This window comes from Capsicum annuum, chromosome 9 (genome assembly GCF_002878395.1).
Source record: "Capsicum annuum cultivar UCD-10X-F1 chromosome 9, UCD10Xv1.1, whole genome shotgun sequence".
NCBI lineage: Eukaryota > Viridiplantae > Streptophyta > Magnoliopsida > Solanales > Solanaceae > Capsicum > Capsicum annuum.
The window spans coordinates 116,990,991-117,013,185 of NC_061119.1; the positions used below are offsets into that span (position 1 = coordinate 116,990,991).

Genomic DNA, 22,195 nt, shown 5'->3' on the forward strand with positions numbered 1-22,195 from the left:
GATTTTTCGAAGTAGAGGTTATTGAATGAACGTTCACTCTCTCTTTAGCGTGCACTGTAACCAACTAACGTTCACTAAACCCACGACCAGTGCCCCTTGACCGATTGATGCCGGCGACGACGTCGGACCGCCGGTAATAGGCAAGGATAACCCCCACTCCCTATTCTATCTCCCCAGTTCTCTTTACCCTCTTCTCTCTCCCATTCTCTGTCCTCCTCCATTATTTAAACCACTCATTGCTTTCTCTGGCGGTCAAGGTCGCCATCGGCTAGACTTCGGTGACATAGGCAGCGCGCAGCTCTGGTCACACGCGACCGATCTGGTGGGTCCATCTGACAGTACTGCGGGTTCCGACCAGATCTGATTCCCAAAGGTTCTGATTTTGGGGGCACTCCGGCAAAGCTCCGGCGAAGCTTCGATTATAATACCAAGCTTAACCCGCTGACTTCTAGCCTTTGCTATTTCATTCTTCGTATAAATTCTAGTATTATCTCCTATATCTTGACTTGCGCTTAATTTGATGGGATTGTCTGTTGTCGTAGATTTTTGGTTTATTCCATTGCTGGACTTAGTTATATTTGTGGGCTTGAATTTTTCTTTATTATTACATATACTGTGCTTGTGCCTTCTATTTCCTATTGTTTCTTTATTAGGTCGTTGTGTGTTTTTCTGAGAGTTGTGGCTGTGGGCATTGATGGTAGAATAGGTCCATATTCGAGGAGGTTGGGGCGGGGGCCTGTGTTGGGGATGGGGGTAGGGTCTCAGGCTAGGGATGTAGATGGTTACAAGCTTTGGTACTCTAGTAGCGAGAGACATAGGGATGGAGTTGGCATCTTAGTAGATGCAGAGCTTAGAGGGTAGGTAGTGGAGGTTAAGAAGATCAGCGATAGGTTGATGACTGTTAAGTTGGTCATTGGGGGGTCTATTCTGATCGTATGTAGTGTTTATGCACCACAAGTGGGCTTGGATGGGGAGGAAAAAATGCAGTTTTGGGAGATGTTAGATGAGGTGGTAAGAGGAGTGCCTAGTTCTGAGAAGATTGTTGTAACAGGGGATTTCAATGGGCATATTGGGGCATTACCGGGAGAGTTTGGCGATGTGCATGGCGGTTTTAGTTTTGGGGAGAGAAATGAAGGAGGAGCTGCTTTGTTGGATTTTGCGAGGTCCTTTGGGTTGGTAGTGGTGAATTCGAGCTTTCCAAAGAAGGACGATCACCTTTTGAAGTGCGATAACCAAGACGCAAATTAACTTTTTGCTGCTTAGGAAAGGGGATAGGGTATTGTGTAAGGACTGTAAAGTTATCCCGAGTGAGAATCTTTTGACTCAACATAGTCTCTTGGTGATGGACTTAGGTATTAAGAAAGATAAGAAGAGAAGAGGTGGGGAGGGTAGACCTAAAATTAAGTTGGGTGGCCTTATGCCAGTGAATGTGAGGGAGATAAGGGAGAAGGTGGTGGGAATGGGGTGTGGGAGTGTGGGGTGGGCATGGATAGTATGTGGGATAGGGCAGCTAGGTACATTAAGGAGACTGCAAGTGAGGTGTTGGGTATTTCCAGGGGCTATGCTGGCCATCGTCGGGGGGATTGGTGGTGGAATAAATAAGTTAAGAAGGAAGTGGAGACTAAGTAGGTGGTGTATGCTAAGTTAGGTGAGAGTAAGGATGAAGATAAGAAGCGGGCTAATAGGGAGGAGTATAAGATAACTAGAAAGGAGTCTAAGTTAGCAGTCACGATGGCTAAAATGGCAGCATTTGAGAGCTTGTATACGGGGTTAGAGAAGAAAAGAGGAAAAATAAGGTTGTTTAGGTTTGCTAAGGCTAGGGAGAGGAAGGGTCGTGACCTCAACCAGGTAAAGTGCATTAAGGGGGAGGATGGTACAGTATTGGTGGAGGATGGTCACATTAAGAAGAGATGGCAGTCGTACTTTGATAGGTTATTGAATGAAGAAAGGGATAGAGTTATTGTATTAGGAGAGCTGGAGCACACAGAGGAGTGTCGTGACTTTAGTTATTGTAAACGTTTTAAGGTAAAAGAGGTCAAAGAGGCTGTTTGTAGGATGCGTAGGGGTAGGGCGACGGGGCTTGATGAGATCCCTATGGATTTTTAGAATTTCTCTGGCAAGGCTGGCTTAAGGTGGTTGACTGGATTGTTTAACAACATTTTTAAGTCGGCGAAAATGCCCGAGGCTTGGAGATAGAGTACTATGATTCCTCTTTATAAAAATAAGGGTGGCATTTAGAGTTGCAATAACTATAAAGGTATTAAGTTATTGAGCCATACTATGAAGATTTGGGAGAGAGTGGTCAAGTTGAGGTTAAGGAGGATAGTGTCTATCTCGGAGAATCAGTTTGGATTTATGCCCGGGTGCTCTACGACGGAGGCAATTCACCTGGTACGGAGACTGGTGGAACAGTAAAGGGAAAGGAAGAGAGATATGCACATGGTGTTTATTGACTTGGAGAAGGCGTATGACAAAGTCCCTAGGGAGGTGCTTTAGAGATGCTTGGAGGTGAGTGGGGTACCGGTGGCGTATATTAGAGCAATCAAGGACATGTATAATGGAACTATGACTCAGGTGAGGACGGCGGGAGGAGACTCAAAGCATTTCCCTGTCTTGACGGGGTTGCACCCAGGTTCCATTCTTAGACCGTTTTTGTTTTCTTTGGTGATGGATGTGTTGAAGTGGCGTATTCAAGGAGAGGTGCCTTGATGTATGCTTTTTGCAGATGATGTAGTTTTGATTGATGAGACACAGGGTGCGTGCATGATAAATTAGAGGTGTGGAGATAGACTCTTGAGTCTAAAGGGTTCGGGTTGAGCAGGAGCAAGACAAAATATTTGGAATGCAAGTTTAATGACGTGAGGTAGAAAGACGAGGTGGTAGTAAGGTTGGCTGGGGTCCATGATCCAGGGGAATGGTGAGATTGACGAGGATGTCTCCCACTGTATTAGGGCAGGATGGATGAAGTAGAAGATTGCCTCGGGGGTGTTGTGTGATAGGAAGGTGCCGCCCAAGCTTAAAGGCGAATTCTATGGGGTGGCAGTCCATCCGGCTATGTTGTATAGAGCGGAATGTTGGCCAGTCAAGAACTCTCACATTTAAAAATTGAAGGTGGCCAAAATGTAGATGTTGCATTGGATGTGTGGGCTTAATAGAGGTGATAGAGTTCAAAATGAGACTATTCGGGAAAAGGTTAGAGTTGCTTGGGTAGAGGACAAGATGCGGGAAGTCCGATTGAGATGGTTTGGGCATATGACGAGGAGGGGCACAGATGCCCCGGTTCGTAGGTATGAGAAGCTTTCTTTGGATGGTTTCAGACAGGTGAGGCCAAAGAAATACTGGAGAGAGGTGATCAGGCGAGACATGATGCAGTTATAGCTCACTGACGACATAAACCTAGATAGGAAAATCTGGGGGATGCGGATTAGGGTAGAAGGCTAGTGGCAGTATTAGTCGTTGGGGTAGGGAATTACTTGGTAGATGTATTATTCTTGCTAGGACACTTTGTTACATGCTTTATTACGAATGTGTTTACTATTCTTTGTTTATTATTCCTTGTGGGTGGCGTATTTATGTCTTGACATCTTGTTCCATGCTTTATTAAGTATTTGTTTATTACTCCTTGTCTTGAGTTGGGGGTCTATAGAAACAACCTTTCTACTTCTCCTGAAGTAGTGGTACGGACTGCGTACATCTTACCCCCCAGACCCCACTATGTGGGAATACACTAGTTTTGTTGTTGTAATCTTTACCAAAAATATTTTAAAAGTCTATCGACTTTCATCTACCATCTTTAAATTACAACAAAACAATTCAATGATAGAGATATCAAAATAATACAATTAAATCTAATCTTTACACACAAATTTTTTTTCAAAGTCGTCCGACACTCATCTACCACCTGTAAACAATAACAAAATAATATGATAATAAAGATATCAAAATAATACAATTAAAGCTAACCTTTACATAAAAAAAATCCTCAAAGTCGACTAACATTTATCTATCATCTATAAACTGTAACAAAATAATACAATAAAAGTGATGTCAAAACAATACAATTAAAATTAAATTTTACACACAAAAATTTCTCAAAGCCGATCGAAATTCATCTATGAACCGTAAACTACCACAAAATAATAAATTAATAAAGATATTACAATAATACAATTAAACCTAACATTTACCTAAAAAAAATTCAATGCTGACCCACATTCATCTAGCATCTATAAATTAAAATAAAATAATAAGATAATAAAATATCAAAACAATACAATTAAACCTAATCTTTACACAAGAATTTCTAAAAAACCAACCGAATTCATCTACGACCTATAAACTATATAACAAAAATATAATAGTGATCACAAAGCTTCAATTTTGATCCAACTAATTCTTGTCTGAGCAAAAATTTTGACCCTAAAGAATGATTTTGAATGAAAACAAAGAAGATATATATACACAGATGTTGAATTCTATTATGCTGACAAAAACAGTGAAGAAGGCAAATCAGTTTGTTCTCTAGTTTAGTGTACATCTCAATATTTATAGAAGTATTTCCTTAATAGAGTCATATTTTATGAGTATTTTTCTAATTGAACAGTAGAAAGAAAAATATTAATTAATTCTCGTATTGTATATTTTAGGAGTCCCATATATTTTAAGAAGTCTATTAGAAAAAAAATATTAATTAATTTTTCTAACGTATATTTTTTGAGCCTCATATATTTTAGGAAGTCTAGTTAGTATAATAAAAAATAATTAAATAATAAATTAAAAATAGTGAAAAGACAGTTTTGTCTAAAGAAAAATCTTTTAATGGAGGGTAAAAAGTTCAAATCACTTTTCTAAGAGTCTTCACACTTTTAATATATTATAGATTATAAATATAGATAAAATATTGAGAAAATATTTTCCTAAATAACTCATGTTTCTTCATTTGATGGAAATTGACTTCTCTGATAGGCCAAGGGAAGTCATTTTCCTAATTAAAATTTCAAGACGCGACTTCCCCACCCCCACCCCTCTTCTTCACCCTTAATAAAACTGAACTCGCATTACCCACATGCAGATTTTACTGTGCTTCTCTAATTTTAGGATTTTCTTCTCTCTCTATTCTTTTCACTACAAGAAATTCAAAGGTATGTTCCATAACTAATTTCTTCTATGGTGCTTGGTCAAAATTTCTTCAATTTTTTCTCGTTTGCTTATTTGAGTTTCTAATTTGAGTTTAATTTTGTTCAAAAATTGAAATTTGGGTTTAACTTTCAATGAAAATTGGTAAGTTATTGTGAGGTAATTGAGCGATTAGCAGTAGACTCTGTGTGTATTCTGGCAAATGGTATTGGAAGTTGCTGAACTAGAGTATATCTCTTGATCTATGGTCAGTTTTTGAACTTCATCAAACCATCTGTTGCTCTAGAAATGTATCAAACTATCTGTTGCTCCATACATGTATCTTCCTTCCATTTCTCACCTTTAGCCTAGTATGATTCTTGAAATCCTCCCATAATTTGTGAATATATTTCCAGACTGCAAAAATGAAAGGATGTTCACTGGATTAGGTATGAGGTATCCACTAATCCTTTTTACCACATCTAGAAATAATAAGCTCTACTAAAAAAAACACTCGACATAACCCAATTAAGAAATGGGTAGGAATATTAAAGAAGCGGGAGCATTGAATAAAATAGAAGTGAACTCAACTTAGGGTTGTGAAACTTTGTGAAAAGACGAGATTCAGTATAACATCATCTCCAATATTAGTGTGATCTTATAATGGTGCTGGCATTTGGCGATTTTGGTAGGTCATTTTTATTAATAAAGGAACAAGTGTAGAAAAATCAATTAAAAGGCCTTGATGCGCAGAAAGCCAATATTTTTGCTGGCAAAGTCGTATCTCGCATTCTCTGCATTTATTTTGGTCCTAAGGGAATGGACATGATGGTTCTGATATCTGACGGTGATGTCACTATCACAAATAATGGTGCAACTATCTTGGAGCAGATGGATGTTAACAATGAGATTGCAAAGTTGATGGTTTAGTGGTCACGAAGTCAAGATTATGAGATCGGTGATGGAACTATTAGAGTTTTTGTCATGGCTGGAATACTTTTAGAACAAGCAGAGAAGCTGTTAAAATATGGTATCCACCCTATTGAGTTGCAGAAGGGTATGAAATGGCTTCTAGGGTAACAATTGAGCTGTTGGAGCGCATTGCAAATAAGTTTGAATTTGGGGTGAATGAGTTTGAACCTTTGATACAAATTTGCATGACTAATTTGTCATCTAATATTGTGAACAGATGCAAGCGTAGCATGGTTGAGATTGCTATCAAAGCAGTTCTAGCTGTTGCAGATCTAGAGAGGAAGGATGTTAATCTGGACTTAATCAAAGTTGAGGGAAAAGTTGGTGGAAAATTAGAGAATACATAGCTAATTTACGGAATTGTATTTGACAAAGATATGAGTCATCTTCAGATGCCAAACCAAATTCAGCATGCTAATATTGCCATTTTGACTTGTCCTTTTAAGCCTCCAAAACCAAAAATCAAGCATAAGGTTGACATAGATACTATGGAAAAAAATTCAAACTTTGCACTAACGGGAGCAGAAGTACTTTGATGAAATGGTTTAGAAATGCAAGGATGTTGGTGCCACTTTAGTTATTTGCTAGTAGGATTTTGATGATGAAGCAAACCACTTACTAATGCATAGAAGTCTGCCTGCTGTTAGATGGGCAGGTGGTGTAGAGTTGGAGCTGATAGCAATTGTTACAGGTGGGTAAATTATGCCAAGGTTTCAAGAATTGACACCTGAAAAACTTGTTCGGGCTGGTCTGGTTCTAGATAAATCATTTGGTACAACAAAGAACAGTATGATATACATTGAACATTATATAAATTCAAGGGTTATGACAATATTTATCCGTGATGGTAATAAGATGATGATAGAGAAGACAAAATATAGTATCTATAATGCTTTATGCATGGCTAGAAATCTTATTCGCTATAACTCTGTTATCTATGGTGGTGGTTCAGTAGAGAGATCTTGCGTTATTGATGTAGAAGTGGTAGCTGATAAACACCCAAAAGTTGAGCAGTATGCTATCAGGGCATTTGCAGATGTTTTGGATTCCATCCCGATCGCACTTACTGAGAATGGTGGCCTACAACCCATTGAGACTCTATCTGCTGTTAAATCTTAGCATATTAAGAAAAACAATCCTTGTTGTGGAATAAATTGCAATGCTGCTAGAACAAATAACATATGTGACCAAAATGTCTTTGAGACACTGGCTGGGAAGCAACAACAAATTTTGCTTACATCACAAGTTGTTAAGGTGAATTTAAAGATAGATAATATCGTTAGTCCATCTAAATATTAATGTTTAGTACGTAAACCTAAGTTTTGTGCTGTCTAGGAGAAAATGGATATTTTACCTTGGCAATGCCACTCCAGGTTGTTTTTAGTTTCTATGTCGTACTAGAAACTTGAGATACTTGGTATTTATGAAAAATTATTAACCTCTTCCATTAATTTTCTAGTATTTTGAATAACTATCTATTTACTCAAGTACTTTGTTTGTTTAATTTGCATTTTCCTAGATTTTTGTGGTGTTGGGTTATATTTATAACATTTTAGTTGATTTAAAAAGATTATACGAATAAAGTGAGATTTGATAATGGATTCTTGAAGAACGCCATAAATTCCACTTGCTAATTGAAATTCTAGTTCAGTTGGCAAAGTAATGGACTTAGATTTCTGAGATGAACACCATTTTTTATATTACATTTTTTTCTTTGGATGGAAATTAAGGAATTTAAACTTAGTTGTTTATGCAATGTTGTCTGTTTTGCACCACTTTCTTTGTTCACTTTGCAATGATTCTGTTGTATTTTATTTGTAGTGGTAGGAATATATCAGAAGCTATAATAATGAGTTGAAAAAAGGTGGTTTTATTGAACGCGAGAGAGAATCGTAGTACGTTATATCTATGTTTACTTTATGTTAAATAGTGTTGTATAGGGAAATATTACATTGGACAAATATGCAGGAAGAACATTTTGTTTTATTGTTTTATAATTCTTTGTATGAATGGGAGAATTGCAGTAATGGTAAAATATCTATGTGACTTAAAAGTCCTGAGTTTGAAACATGGAATCAATATCTGATACCTAATTTTTTCCAATCTTTGTATTGTAGTCACATACCAATCATGATAAGTTCATCAATAAAAAAATTGATATGTTTGATGAAATGTCTCTTGTGCGTGGAAATGATAGGGGAGATTGTACTAAGTCATTTGGAGATATAGATTTTGATTGTTTTTCTGAGAAAGATAATGATAATGACATTGAAGGATCATCCACGGGAAATGGTGTGCAAGTGAATGAATCTTCTCAAGTCAAGGCAAGTCACAAAATAAAATATTCTTTTGAGGTGCAAGATGTCATAGGTGATATATCAATAAAATTTGGAGAAGTTGCAACAGAAATTGGTAAGATGGTTGATAGTCATCTAGATGTGACCAAGTTGTATGAAGAAGTTATGGCAATGGAAGGAGAGTTCTCTGGTGATACTTTTGATTATTTGGTGCAAAGAGACACTTTAGCTAAGGCATTCAGGGTAAAAAATCTAAAGTTCCGTAAGATGTGGCTGAGACGATTCAAGCAACAACAATAGTGACACATATGGGTTGGAAGACTTAGCTTCATAGGGTTTGGAAGCAATTATTATGCGCACATTTTTATTTTTGATAATGTATCATGTATTTTCTACCAAAGTTCTCTCTTTTATGAATTTGAGGGAATATTGTTAGAAAGCTTGAATTACATAGTTAGTAGTTGCTTAAATTTTACTGACTTGTAATGTTTTGGTACACGATATTGGTATTGATTGCTATGCTTAAATTAGTTCCTACAGATTGTTGAGTTGCTAAAGATAGTGATATACTAGTTAACAGTTTAGTAATATTTTCCAAATAATATTTTTTTTCATTCATCAATCAAACACTAAAAAAATTTTTTGAAAAATATTTTCTATTCACCAAACAAACAACATAAAATATTTTTCAAAAAATATTCTCCACTCACCAACCAAACATGAGAAAATAAGTTGAAAATCAACTTATTTTCCATGAAAATATTTTCTAGGAAAACATTTTCATCATACCAAACACACCCTAATTCTTATTTCTCTTGAGAGGTTCTCTTAGCTTCTCTCTAAAAGATAGATTGCATATCCCGATAGATATCAATAGATCTATATAGATCTTATTTATATTCTTGATAGACATTCCCTATAATGTAAATACATTTATAACACTCTCCCTTGAATGTCTAATTGATACATAACATGCCTCGTTAAAACCTTACTAAAAAAACCCAGTGGAAAAAAATCTAGTGAAGGAAAAAGAGTACACATCTCTAACAATACACATATAGGTTGTTTTAATAAAAACCTTACAAGAAAAATCTAGTGAGACAAAACCTCATAAAGAAGAAAGAGTACAATGTGCAAAACCTCATAAAGAAAAAAGAATACAATGTGTATTAACTCCCCCTAATGAGAATATCCTTGAGCCTTTGCATCCCGATTTTGTACACCATTTTCTTAAAAGTTGAAGTTGGAAGAGACTTGGTGAATAAATCAGCCACACTGTCACTCGAACGAATCTGTTGTACATTAATATAACCATTCTTTTATAGTTCATGTGTATAGAAAAGTTTTGGCGAAATGTGGTTTGTTCTATCTCCTTTTATGAATCCTCCCATAAGTTGTTCTATGCATGTTGCATTATCTCTATATAAAATTATAGGTACATTATAACATTTCAAATCACATTTTTCTCGAGGGAGATGTATCATAAACCTCAACCATACACATTCTTGACTTGCTTCATGAATAACTATTATCTCAACATGCTTCAATGAAGTGGCTTGATAGACTGTATTGTATATCTCCAAGATATGACAGTATTTCCATATATGAATGCATTGCATATTTAGGATCAAGATTTATATTGGTTAATTAAATACTCAACATCAGCATAATCAACAAGATCGGGACTGCAATCTATAGAATAAAATAAGATCATGTGTTTGATCCCATTTTGATGTCTCCTAGTAGGAGCAGAATTATACCTTGCTAACAAATTAATTAAAAAGGTTGTATCAGGCCTTATAGTATTTGCAAGATACATGAGTGCACCAATTGCACTAAGGTATGGTGCTTCATAGCCAATTTAAATTGGTATATTTCTCATTTCAGCAAATAATCTATTGCTTTTCAAAACTCTTCAAGAGTTTCAATGATTTACAAGTTATAAGTTTCCCAGAAACTTTTATGTGCTTCAAACATTTTGAATCCTTAAAAAAGTTTTCATATAAATTTTGTCAAGTGACAATATTCAACATTTCATGAGTGAAATCTTCAAGTATCTAGACTGCAAATCAAATAGGTTTTATGCTTATCAAGATGCATCCTTTCACGCCACTTGATAAATATTTCTACCTTAGCATGCTTAAATAAACGTCGAATTCGGATCCTTGTAATCTTTCATAACATTGCGCTAGTATTGTATCAATGATATTAATGATATATCATTTCGTATTGGTTCACAGTGTGATATAACATTTTGAGATCTCATCACTTCATTATTTTCTGGCACCTGAACCTCCTATAAGGTTTCATGAAGTGTTATGTTGTAGGCTCTTCAAGAGCGCATTGCCTTCTTATTATGAATATTTTCTCCTTATCCTTTTCAAGGATTATTTATTTGGAATCGATTGGTCTACCACGCTTCACGCATGCATAGACTTTGTTCTTTAGGGACACAAAATAGAAGCACTTGCAGCTTAAATATGAGATGCTTTCAATATTTGACTTAAATTATCTTTTGAATGAAGATCTGATGATAATTCCTAACATACTTCATAGCTACTTATAATCTCCTTCTTATGTTAGGAAAACTAACATACATCCTCCATCTTCTTTGAGGAATTCATCTTTGTGCAACATGGTATATCCATTAATCGTATATCAACATCAAAATTATTAGATGGACAATGTGTGGTTACTCAGAACCAACTTTAAGGGGAAATTAATCATAATTTATTCGTTTGATGCATACAAGTACTTTTGTATATAATATATCATATTTCAAACCAACACATGATGTTTTGTGCTAATTGGCAATGGTTCAGCTATTTATCGAAGGCAGTAAATGTCAAACCGGCATTATCAAGATGAATTATCTTGATTACACAATCTAAAAATTATGCTCTTAACTCAATTTTATTGCGCAAAAACTTTATGAATATCAAACCACAGGTTGACAATAAACGTACACGTGATCATCTTATATCGATGCATCTTAATAAATCACATGACCGGTGAACTAGCCCACATTCACCTTTTATACTTTTCAGATTTTGAGGGATCAAATCCCAATATTAGTTGGTCCAACCAACTTATCATGAGAACAAGCAAGATTAAAAGTTCTTGAAGAATTTTCTAGTTCGTCACTATATGTTTAATACTCACTATGCACATCTTTGAGATGTCGCAATCGTTCATGTCAATTTATGAACTTTTACCATGACATGTACTTTTTTTTAGTAAATTTCAGATTTACTATTACAACAACAACAACAACAAACCCAGTGTATTCCCACTTTGTGGGGTCTGGGGGGGGTAAGATGTACGCAGTCCATACCTCTACCTCTGATGAAGTAGAAAGGCTGTTTCCGAAAGACCCCCGGCTCAAGTTACGAGATATCAAACAAACACATAGTACAGCACAGAAGCAGATGACATAACATAGATACTGCAGCCATAAGGAATATAAAACAGAGTAAAGCAGGAATGCAGGAATATAAAGCAGAGGAAAGCACACAGATTCGTAACAAACATAGAACACGGAACACGGAACAGAACATTGAATACGGAATCATACCAGGAATACACCCCCACCAATTACCTCCCTACATTAGCGACCCGAACAGGCCCTAATCCTCTGCCGTAATTCGCGTCTTCCAGACCTTCCTATCTAGGGTCATGTCCTCGGTAAGCTGTAACTGTTCCATGTCCCGCCTAATCACCTCACCCCAGTACTTCTTCGGTCTACCCCTACCCCGTCTAAAACCATCCAACGCTAGCCTCTCACACCTACGGACCGGGGCATCCATGCCCCTCCTCTTCACGTGTCCGAACCATCTCAATCGTGCTTCCCGCATCTTACACTCCACTGAAGTCACCCCAACCTTCTCCCGGATAGTCTCATTTACATGGATAAATTTCAGATTTACTATTTTAGAAGTAGATTTCAAAATAATTCTTCTCAATTATTCTACCTCTTTTGGCGGTGAATTATGATACCATCATAACTAAGTACATGTTTTTATTGATAAGCTTTTCTAAATATTATCACATCACCCCAAGAAATGGATCTATACTTACAACAATCAAAATCTTCATTCCCCGGAAATGGAATGCAATTATGCCTTAAGTCTATCAAATTTTGATAGCTTATAACCCCTTTCATGATTTTGCTACTTCAAGAGAAAATTGAGGCATACATATAATGTAGAGAATTTTTCTCTAACATATTTTATAATCATAATAAGCACGTGAAAATATTGTCACTTTTGATGATTATTATTATAGTGTCCCTTCACGCTTATATTTGTACGTTCAATCACTTGTCTTCTTTCAGACATATTAAGCATTGCTACCACATTCACTTCAAAAAATTGAGCATATTTAATGAGATATGTCTCAAAGATTTTTCACCAAAAAATATATTATTTTGCCTTAACCATCATAATATCATCAATATGGTGCATTGAGATTCTAACTCAACTTCTTATCCATATAATGGCGTCTTAGGCATAAATAAATGGGATTTGAACCCAACATCTTACACTTTTGGTGGGATGAATCTTGAATCTATTCTCTTACTCTCAATCAATGATATAATAGTCCGAAGTGTCGTGAGGCTCACTCTCAAACCTTTAAAATATTACAAACTTATAGTTCAATTAATAAATAAATATTAGAAAACCATTTCTTCACAACTTTTAAACACGATACTTCTATCTGTGCATGTAAATATATTAAGAATTGAACAAACATTAATGGTTGAACGCAAATGAAAATAAGTAACATGGAATAAAGTTAGAAGAAACTATCATATTCTCAACCTTATGTTCAAAGTAATAATTGTTTTGCCCCTTCGATTCTAAAGGGTTGAAGAACATTATTTTTTGAATTTATAAACTATTTCGAAACCTTAAAAGAAGAGTGCGAAATAATTTAAGAAATTACAGAGTCACCACTTGATTTTTTAGACAATATCAAGAAATTCTGAGTCACCACTAAAAGATTCAAAATAGAAAAAATCTTTTAAATTTAGAAATTCTGAGTAAGTGGTTCCTATTAATACTCTTGGAAGGTTGTTAAGGCACCAAGAGTATTCGCTAACTTGCGGTGATCCAAACTATTTGAAAATAACTTTTTTTGACTAACTTTACAAAAAGAAAATGATTAAGAAAAATTATCTTCAAGATTTGTGCAAAAAAATTCTGACGACTTAGCGGAGATTTTAACTAAGTCAAAGAAAACTAAGAACAATTAGAATATAAAGGGGAAATGGGGAGACTAAATGACTTAAGCCATTAGGCCCAAATCATAAACCCTGTCCTAAGCTAATTTGGGCTTTTGACCCGTCTTCACTTGTCCTAATCTAAATACTTGGGCTTTTGGCTCATAACCTGTCCTAAGCTAGTTTTTGGACATTTGAGGCCCAAAATCCACTCCACCTGTGTTAAATTACAACTTTGGCTTCGAGGCCCAAATGAATGAATAAATAAATAAACGATTGAATAAATAAATAAAAATAAGGCAATAATAAAAATCAAGACTTTTCAAGTCTCTTAATAACCTCATCAATGGGTTTTGACCCATTGTCCTTCTTATTTCATCTTCTTACACTCGCACGCCATATAATTGACTTTGGGTTTAAAACATCGGACTTGACCCGGAGAGACAGGCCTCATTGGTTCATTATGAAATACAAGAGGAAAGGAGTCTATTTGGACTCCCAAAAGAGATTCATGCAAAGGAAAAGATAAAAGAAAAAGAATTAATACCAATAATGAATTTAAACAAAACATGAGCACGTATTTTAAGAAAAGATCAAAACTTTACCCATAATAGTAAAAGAATAAAGCAAAAAATACGTTCAACTATTGCTATCTTATTTTTTATACTATGAATATGAAAAGAACCATAATATTGATACCATAATGTCCTATGGCCTTCAAGTCCATCTACAACAAACAATCTCATCAAATAAAATTACAATTACGAACTACGAAGAAGAAAAAGATGAAGAAGAAAATGATTCAGGATTGAACCAAAAAGTTGTGTCACATGCTACAGCAAACAAGTAGTTTGAGCAGCAATTTGGTCAGATGTCATCCGCAATAAATTAGAGATAGCCTGGAACTCTTCTAATCAATACAGTGGTAAATCCTAGAAATGATATTCAATTCCATGCCATTTCCACTCAGAGTATTAAGGTTACTACGTATCCACCTATACCCATAGCAAATGAGAAGAAAAGTGAGGTGAGCCTGTTGATGTGGGGAATAGTAGAAAGTAGAATGAAAAAAAAGTAAAGATTCTAGAACCTGTGATGAAACCTATTCCGCGACCATGTCCTCCGTATCCGCAAAGTCTAAAAAAGCAACAAGAAAAAGGTAAGTATAGGAACTTTTTGTCTATGCTAAAAGAGTTAACTATCAACGTACCACTTGTAGAGGCATTGGAACAGATGTTAGGTCATGAAAAGTTCATGAAGGATTTGATAACCAAAAAGAGGTCAGATAGCTACGAGCCAGTAGATAATATTCATCATTGTAGTATTATGGTTATTAGATCTTTGGTAGAGAAGAAGGAGGACCCTGGTGCTTTCACAGTACCTGTACAATTTGGTATTTTAACTTCACTCAGGTTCTATATGATCTGGGGGATGATACACCCAAATTATACCTCTCTTACGAGAGAGTAAGCAGTCGTTGTCAAATATATAACCCAACGAGGTTGGGGTCGAATCCCATAGGGAATATGATGTTAATTAAGTTGTATGTAGATTAGTTGACTTTTAATAATTCATTTTCGTAAAATAAATAGGGGGATTTGATTCAATTCACAAATTAATGGTTTCAGTTTTACAAGATGAAATATGTGTAGTATATTCAAATTCAGAGAAATAGCAACCTAGGGCTATGTCCACCTTGTAGTTTTCAATACTTACTAACTGTGGGCTTTATGAATTCATACATGCACCGTGATTATAGAGAAATGTATTGTATTTAATAGCATAATCCTAGTGTTTGTTAACCATCAAGGACTAATTCACTTTAGTTCTCTCGAATCAAAAGCGTTCACCAAAAACAATACGAAATCTCCAAGTAGTTAATCCTGCTAAGGCATTAACTTATTAAACAGAGGTTGGTAATCCTATTTTCTTGTCACTACTCTCTCTTCTGAACATCAACCTTTCTTTCAAACAATTTGTGCTTTAAGGCATATCCTCTATGTTTGCAACCACGAGAATTCAAGATAAGCGAAGAGAGTATGATGTAAACAAATCAATGCATAATGAATTCAAAACCCAAAGTGATAGATTGTCTGCTACAAGGCTTCCATTACCTAACTAATAAACTTAGCTACTCATGAATAAAACAAAAAGAATCATAAATATATTTATCATACCAAAAACTAGAAGAGGATCTTGGTGTGCGAATAGTGAAAACAAGAGAGAAAAACGTTTCTCTCTCTCCTCAAGCTAAGTCGCCTTTCTCCTCTCTCAGAATAATCCAGAATAATGAATAATGAATAAAAATTCAAAAATTAAGTCTTTTAATAATCTCTTCTCTCATAATTTCCTTCTAAGTCCCTGAACTAATTATAAAGGACAAATTAGTCTTGGACATAGTTTCTAGGCACCACATTTTGTCCAGATTGCTACTCTCTCTTGTGTCATATGCCATCCGCATTCCATAGTCCCATTATGTCTTCATCTACCTCATTAATACCTAAAATCATGCTAATCACATTGGTTAGCTCAATTACATAGAAGTAGAGTAAAAATATAAGAAACTAGGCACTTTGTTCTCTAATCATAGCTAAAATATGGATAAGTTATGGTGCTTAGGCGTATAAATACACCCAAGATCACCACCCCACACTTAAAGCTTTGTTCGTCCTCGAACAACATATCCATTTATACATACTACACAAGCCTTAACACCCACAAAGGAAGAAAAAATGCTCAAATAGGCTTACACAACAATTATGAACAAGAAGTAGATTCAGGAATCATTACTAGAGCCAACCTACCCTCAAAAACAGACTCATTAAGTTGGCAATTTCATGCATATCGTTTAAGCGTAGAAATCATATAAATTACCCAACCTTCATCTACCGTGTGCCCTCATAACAAGAAAGTTACCCATAATCACTCACAATTATGCAATTTCTAATAAAATGGGTACAAGAATCAAGTTGCGCTCACTCTCACAAAGAATTCTCAAATTACAACTGATGACCATATTCTTGCCCTTAGTGTAATACTCCACTGATATCAGAATGCTAAGATTAGGATCAAATAGGTCTTTTACGGGTTGTAATGTAGGCTAAAGTATGGGTAGTAACTATTTTTGGCCAGAAATAGTGACTATCTTCCCTAAGCACTTTAATACACTACATATGCAATTAAGACCAATCTCTAACAACCAATTTTCACTTCTTCTATCTTCACAGATTTTCTTTTTACCCTAACTCGTTAATCTTAATTAATAACACTATGGTGGGAGTATGCAACCCTTTCAAATATTTTTTTTGCACCCTTTTCATGTTATGCACCCCTATAATAGCCACCCTTAACTTAAGCAATTTGCCTTAGTTGAGGTGCACAATGTCCAAGAAGGACCAAGGCCAAAACAGGTTCATTGTAATATGTTCGGGATAAAATTTAGAACTTTTTCAACAATTTTTGCTACTCCCAAACACGTCAATTTCACAAGCCAATAACTAGACTTTGGGGCATCAATTTCACCTTTTTCCTCTAATTGTCAAACTCCTAAATCAAATTGATTTTACATTAAATCTCTTAAGAGCTTTTGGATCAAATTATGGTCTATTAAAGAAAGGAATAGGCTATATATGAGGCTAACAAAAGAACAAGCTAAAGGCTCAACGGGGCTAGCTAAGATAATGTACAAAGGTAGGTCAAAAGAAGGTATGAACAATGGCTATCAAAGAAATGCCTAAATCATCTCTTAAATTTACAATCTTTATTTCTCTTTGCACACACACCAAGCAAGTTCTAGCATCAGTTGAAATAAGGAATATTCAACAGTCTTACACACTCATGGCACATGGTCAACTCAGTTAGAAGCATTATAGATTCTCAACCCAATAATTACGTGAATTCAAATAAAACTAATAATCACAACTATAGGCTAGGTGTTTCAAACGTAATGATCCATCACATACTTATGTTATAATGTCATGTGATCCACAAGAATAGCTACATGCAATTAAATGACTATTTTTCTCTTAAGACGGTCGCCATCCATACATCATCGAGAAAGGCAGCTAATTATGACTAAATAGAATAAAGATCTAACAAGAAACAAAATAAACAAAATAACAAATCCTATCATAGAAGAATGCTAAGGAGAAGGTACAATTTTTTTACAAAACAAGTAGCAAAGTGACTAGCCACCCCACACTCAAGTTCAGCGCTGTCCCCAGTGCAAATAACAAGATAAAGAACCTGGCTAGTAGTACTCCTCATCCAAATTAGGAGTCATGCCACCAGTATTGAGATCATTATCAGAGCTATTTTTCCTGTGTTCATCATATCATCCACGTCAGCCACACATAATGAAACTAATTATAATTAAGGTGAGGGTGATGAAGTCGCCACCCCACACTTAATTTGTTAGTATCAACCAATAAGTGTTATTGTTGTGTACTCAGACTTCGCCGACATACACTTTGACATGGTGCATCAACATTAGTCACAATATAATTCACTCACTTCAATTCCCCCAATTCTATTTCAATGAAACACTTTTTTGAATAAAATCATGCCCTACACTTTCAACCATATCAAGATATACAAAATGCCATCACTTCCACAATATCACTATGGCAAGAATTTAATTCGTAATCCTTAAGAAATCAATTAACTATAACATAAAGTCATAATAAATAAGGATTAAAAAGGTAAAACTTACCTCGAAGATGGAAGATTAGTGAAGGACAAAGAGAATAGTGAGAGCTCAATATTGGGAGGCTTAAGGGTGAAATAAGGATGAATTTGGGCATTTAGTGTGTGAGGTCTATTTGAAGAAAGAAAATTTGGGTCGGGTTGACCCAAGTTAAAGTTAGAAGTTAGGTTTTAGGCTTATTTGGACTGTGTGTGCGATGCACATCTTATCGTACATCTCAAAGAGTCCGTCATATATGTCATCACACAATTAGGACAGTGAGCCTATGCAGAGAAGTGGGTGACGCACTACCTATCGCAGACATCAAGGTATGCGTCGCATAAGGTATTGCAGACTTAAGGAAGTGGGCATGTGCGATTAGGTGTGTGATGCATATCTTAGCGCACATGTTAAAGTGTGTGACGCATAAGTTATCGCACACATCAAGGTATGCGGCGCATTATGCATCGCATAGTTGGTCCAGTGAGCATGTGCGATAGGATGTGCGGTGCACTCTTAGTAAGAAAGGTCTATACCGTGGGGCCTTTGCCCCCGTACCCTTACCGAGGTCAATGGTGGGCTTTGGAATTGGGCCTATTGGCCTGATCCCTACACTACCACCACAGACCTCATTGAAAGTTACATAATAAAGTCGCACCGCGAAACTTTTTGGATTGAATTAACATAATTTGAGGCACGACTCTAATGCAAATTATACTTGAGCCTTACATATTTGACCACTCCAACTTACCTGTAATGTTCCCATCACTCTTAAACTTACCACCATTGACATAGCTCAATTCCAAATAAAATTTGGTACTAATCTCCTCCTCCTTAGTACTTTATGCACCTACACTTACTTAAAAACAACAAAAATGATTAAAAGGATGGGTTGCCTCCCACCAAGAGCCGTAGTTTCGGTCGTGGCTCGACTCTTCTTTTTGCATTTTTGTTTAACATGATAAAGTGAAAATAAAATCATGGGTTGCCTCTCATGTAGTGCCTGATTTAATGTCGTGGCACGACTCGATTATCTTGACTACTTAGACTTCGTGAAGATACATCTATGATACCATTTGTACCTTATTTGTTGGATCAAGACAATGCTTTATTCCTAGTCCAACCACTTTAAAGTCACTCACATCCTTGCTTGCAAGTTCAACCAAACCAGCTATGGTCTCCATAAAAGACATATCCTTAACTGGTACATCTTGCTCATCTTCGTAGAATTCAACAACAATTGAGAAGACACTCATCTTCTTTTGTTGTTTCATAGACAGACATACTTCAAAACTAACTTCTTTCTCATTGAGCCTAAATTTTAGCTCATTCAGCTCCATGTCAACTAATACTCTCCCAGTTGCTAAGAACAGCCTACCCAAAATTATGGGTACTTCAAAGTCTACTTTGCAATCAAGAATTACAAAGTCGGTAGGAAATATAAAATCAGCAACTTTTATAAGTACATCATGTAGAATCCCAATCGGCCTTTTTACTGATCTATCCGCCATTAGAAGCCACATATTGGTGGGCATAGGATCTCCCAAACCTAGTTTATTGAAAACAATGGAATAAGATTTATACTTTCCCCAAGATCACAAAGGGCCTTTTCAAACTTTAGCAATCCAATTGTACATGGAACAGTAAATGCTCCCAGATCAGCTTTCTTTTGGACAATAGATCTTGTAGCAATAGCACTATAGTGATGAAGATTGTCTACCGTTTCATAGCTCAAAGTCCTTTTCTTAGTCAATAGGTCTTTCATAAACTTAGCACATTCGGGTATTTGTTCCAGTGCTTTAACTAAGCGCACATTCACTGTCAACTGCTTCAATATAGCCATGAATTTTCTAAACTTGCAATCATCTTATTTCTTCTTTAATTGTTGTGGAAATGGGGTTGGTGGCCTTGGGATTTCAGTTGGAACAACTTCTACCTCTTTTCTTATGCCTTGCTCTATATCACTAACGTGTTTCTGCTTATGGTTAGACAATCCAAGAGTAGCATGACCATCTCCATGACCTTGAGCAAGATTGTTACAACCACATGTAAAGAGTTGTTTGAGAGTCCAAGGACTCAAACTTTGCATAGGTCAAGAGTAAAGTAGAGGAAGAAAGAAGAAAGCACTTGATAGAAAACACTTGATAAAAAGATACGTCTTTATCACATTCTCTTCTTGAAGAAAGCACTGACTAAGGATGCCACTATAATTGTTGGTGATGGTCGTACTCAGGAAGCAGTCTATAAGAGTGTTGTACAGATTAAAAACCTGATAGAGGCTACCGAGCAAGAATATGAAAAGGAAAAGCTAAATGAAAATATTGTAAAATTATGTGGAGGTGTGGCTGTCATACAAAGGTGGTGGGATGTTGTCTAAAGCACTCAACATCTGTGGCCAAGACATTCTTGATGTCAATACTAAAACTACAAACAAGAGGAACCATACTTAAATTCTGACAAATTAAAATCCCACCAAAAAAGGTAAAAAAGTAACCTCTCCAAGAAAGGTTAAAAAACATGCTCATATTTTCACTGTACAGTAAAACACTAGTTACACTATTCATCATTCCATCATATCATCAGCAATACCAGTAGGGGATTTCATCAAAAAAGTACACAACACCTTCTGTGTTAGTTATTTCTTCTAATCCTCTTTACAGGTTGTACATCCGGTATAATTTGCAGCTGCTTTCATTCAAGATGGATAGGAATAGGATTTACTTCAATGCTATATTTAAGTCATATGACATTACTATATGGAACTCAGACAATATAGTTTCATACGAATGGGTTGAGAAGAGTAGAAGACTAATGAGAAGAACATCAATGAGCAGCAAGATAATGGAGTGGATTTGCTTTACTTTAAGAGAAGCTTCCAAAGATCAGAAAAAGGTGGTCAGAAGATGGAAAACCTCAGAAAGAGATGGAATAGTTTTTAGCACAAGGAAGAAGAACTTTATTAAAAACCCCCAAAAGCAGGAAAATGTTGATCCTTCAATGTTAACAGAAGCCAACTACCCCTTTGTAAAAGCAGTTAAGGAAAGTAAATGGCAATCTAAAGATATTTGAGAAGCTGAAGTAAATAGCTCAGTAGGCAGAATTGAAATTTCAGGCTCTTCAGAGTCTCAAGATAAGGGACTATTGAGTAGATGTCTTGTGGGTAGCGTACAGATGATCTGCAAGGAGAATCCCACGCTGGTTGATATGAGGGCATGGTCATCTCAAACCTGGAAAAATGTTTTTGGGATGAGCATCTATGAGATTACGGAGACATGTTACTTTTTGAATTTTCAAATAGATACATGGCATAGAAAGTGCTACAAGGTCAGTGAACCTGGAAGAAGAAAAGATTCAACCTTGAAAGATGGTCTCCAATGGCAGGTTCTGTTACCAATTCCATTGTAGTAAAGGAGACATGAATCAGAGCAATTAGAATACCTCTGCACCTATGGTCGCAAAAGGTTTTCTATGAAATTAGTCAAATGTTTGGAGGTTGGGTGGCCATAGAAGAAGAGACAGAGCTCAAAAATCACATGAAATGGGCAAGAATTTTGGTGGCTAAGGATGGAAGAAAGATACCCAATGAAGTATCAATAGCTCATAACGACAATACTTTTTTCATCTCGATTTGGGCCGAGAACAAACCCAGATGCAAAAAATTGCCCGGAGTTTCCTAAGGAACCTACAAAAGATGATGATGTTGACGGTTACACAGTATACCCATTTACCTAGAGGTTAAACAGAGGAAACAGTCATACTATGATTTTGAATTCCTATCAATCTACGAATTTAATCTGCAGAAACCACATGGGTTTTCCTCAATTTACAGTTAGATCACATGGAGCAGAAAGCTCACATGAGGGGCACACTACCAACTTAAATGAAACCCTACAATTGGGATGGATC

The 22,195-nt window shown here is 36.0% G+C and overlaps 1 pseudogene; it reads left to right on the plus strand.

The window, feature by feature from the left end:
- Positions 1-5,778: 5,778 nt before the first annotated feature.
- LOC107874894 lies at positions 5,779-7,386 on the plus strand (annotated as a pseudogene).
- The last annotated feature ends 14,809 nt before the right edge of the window (positions 7,387-22,195 follow it).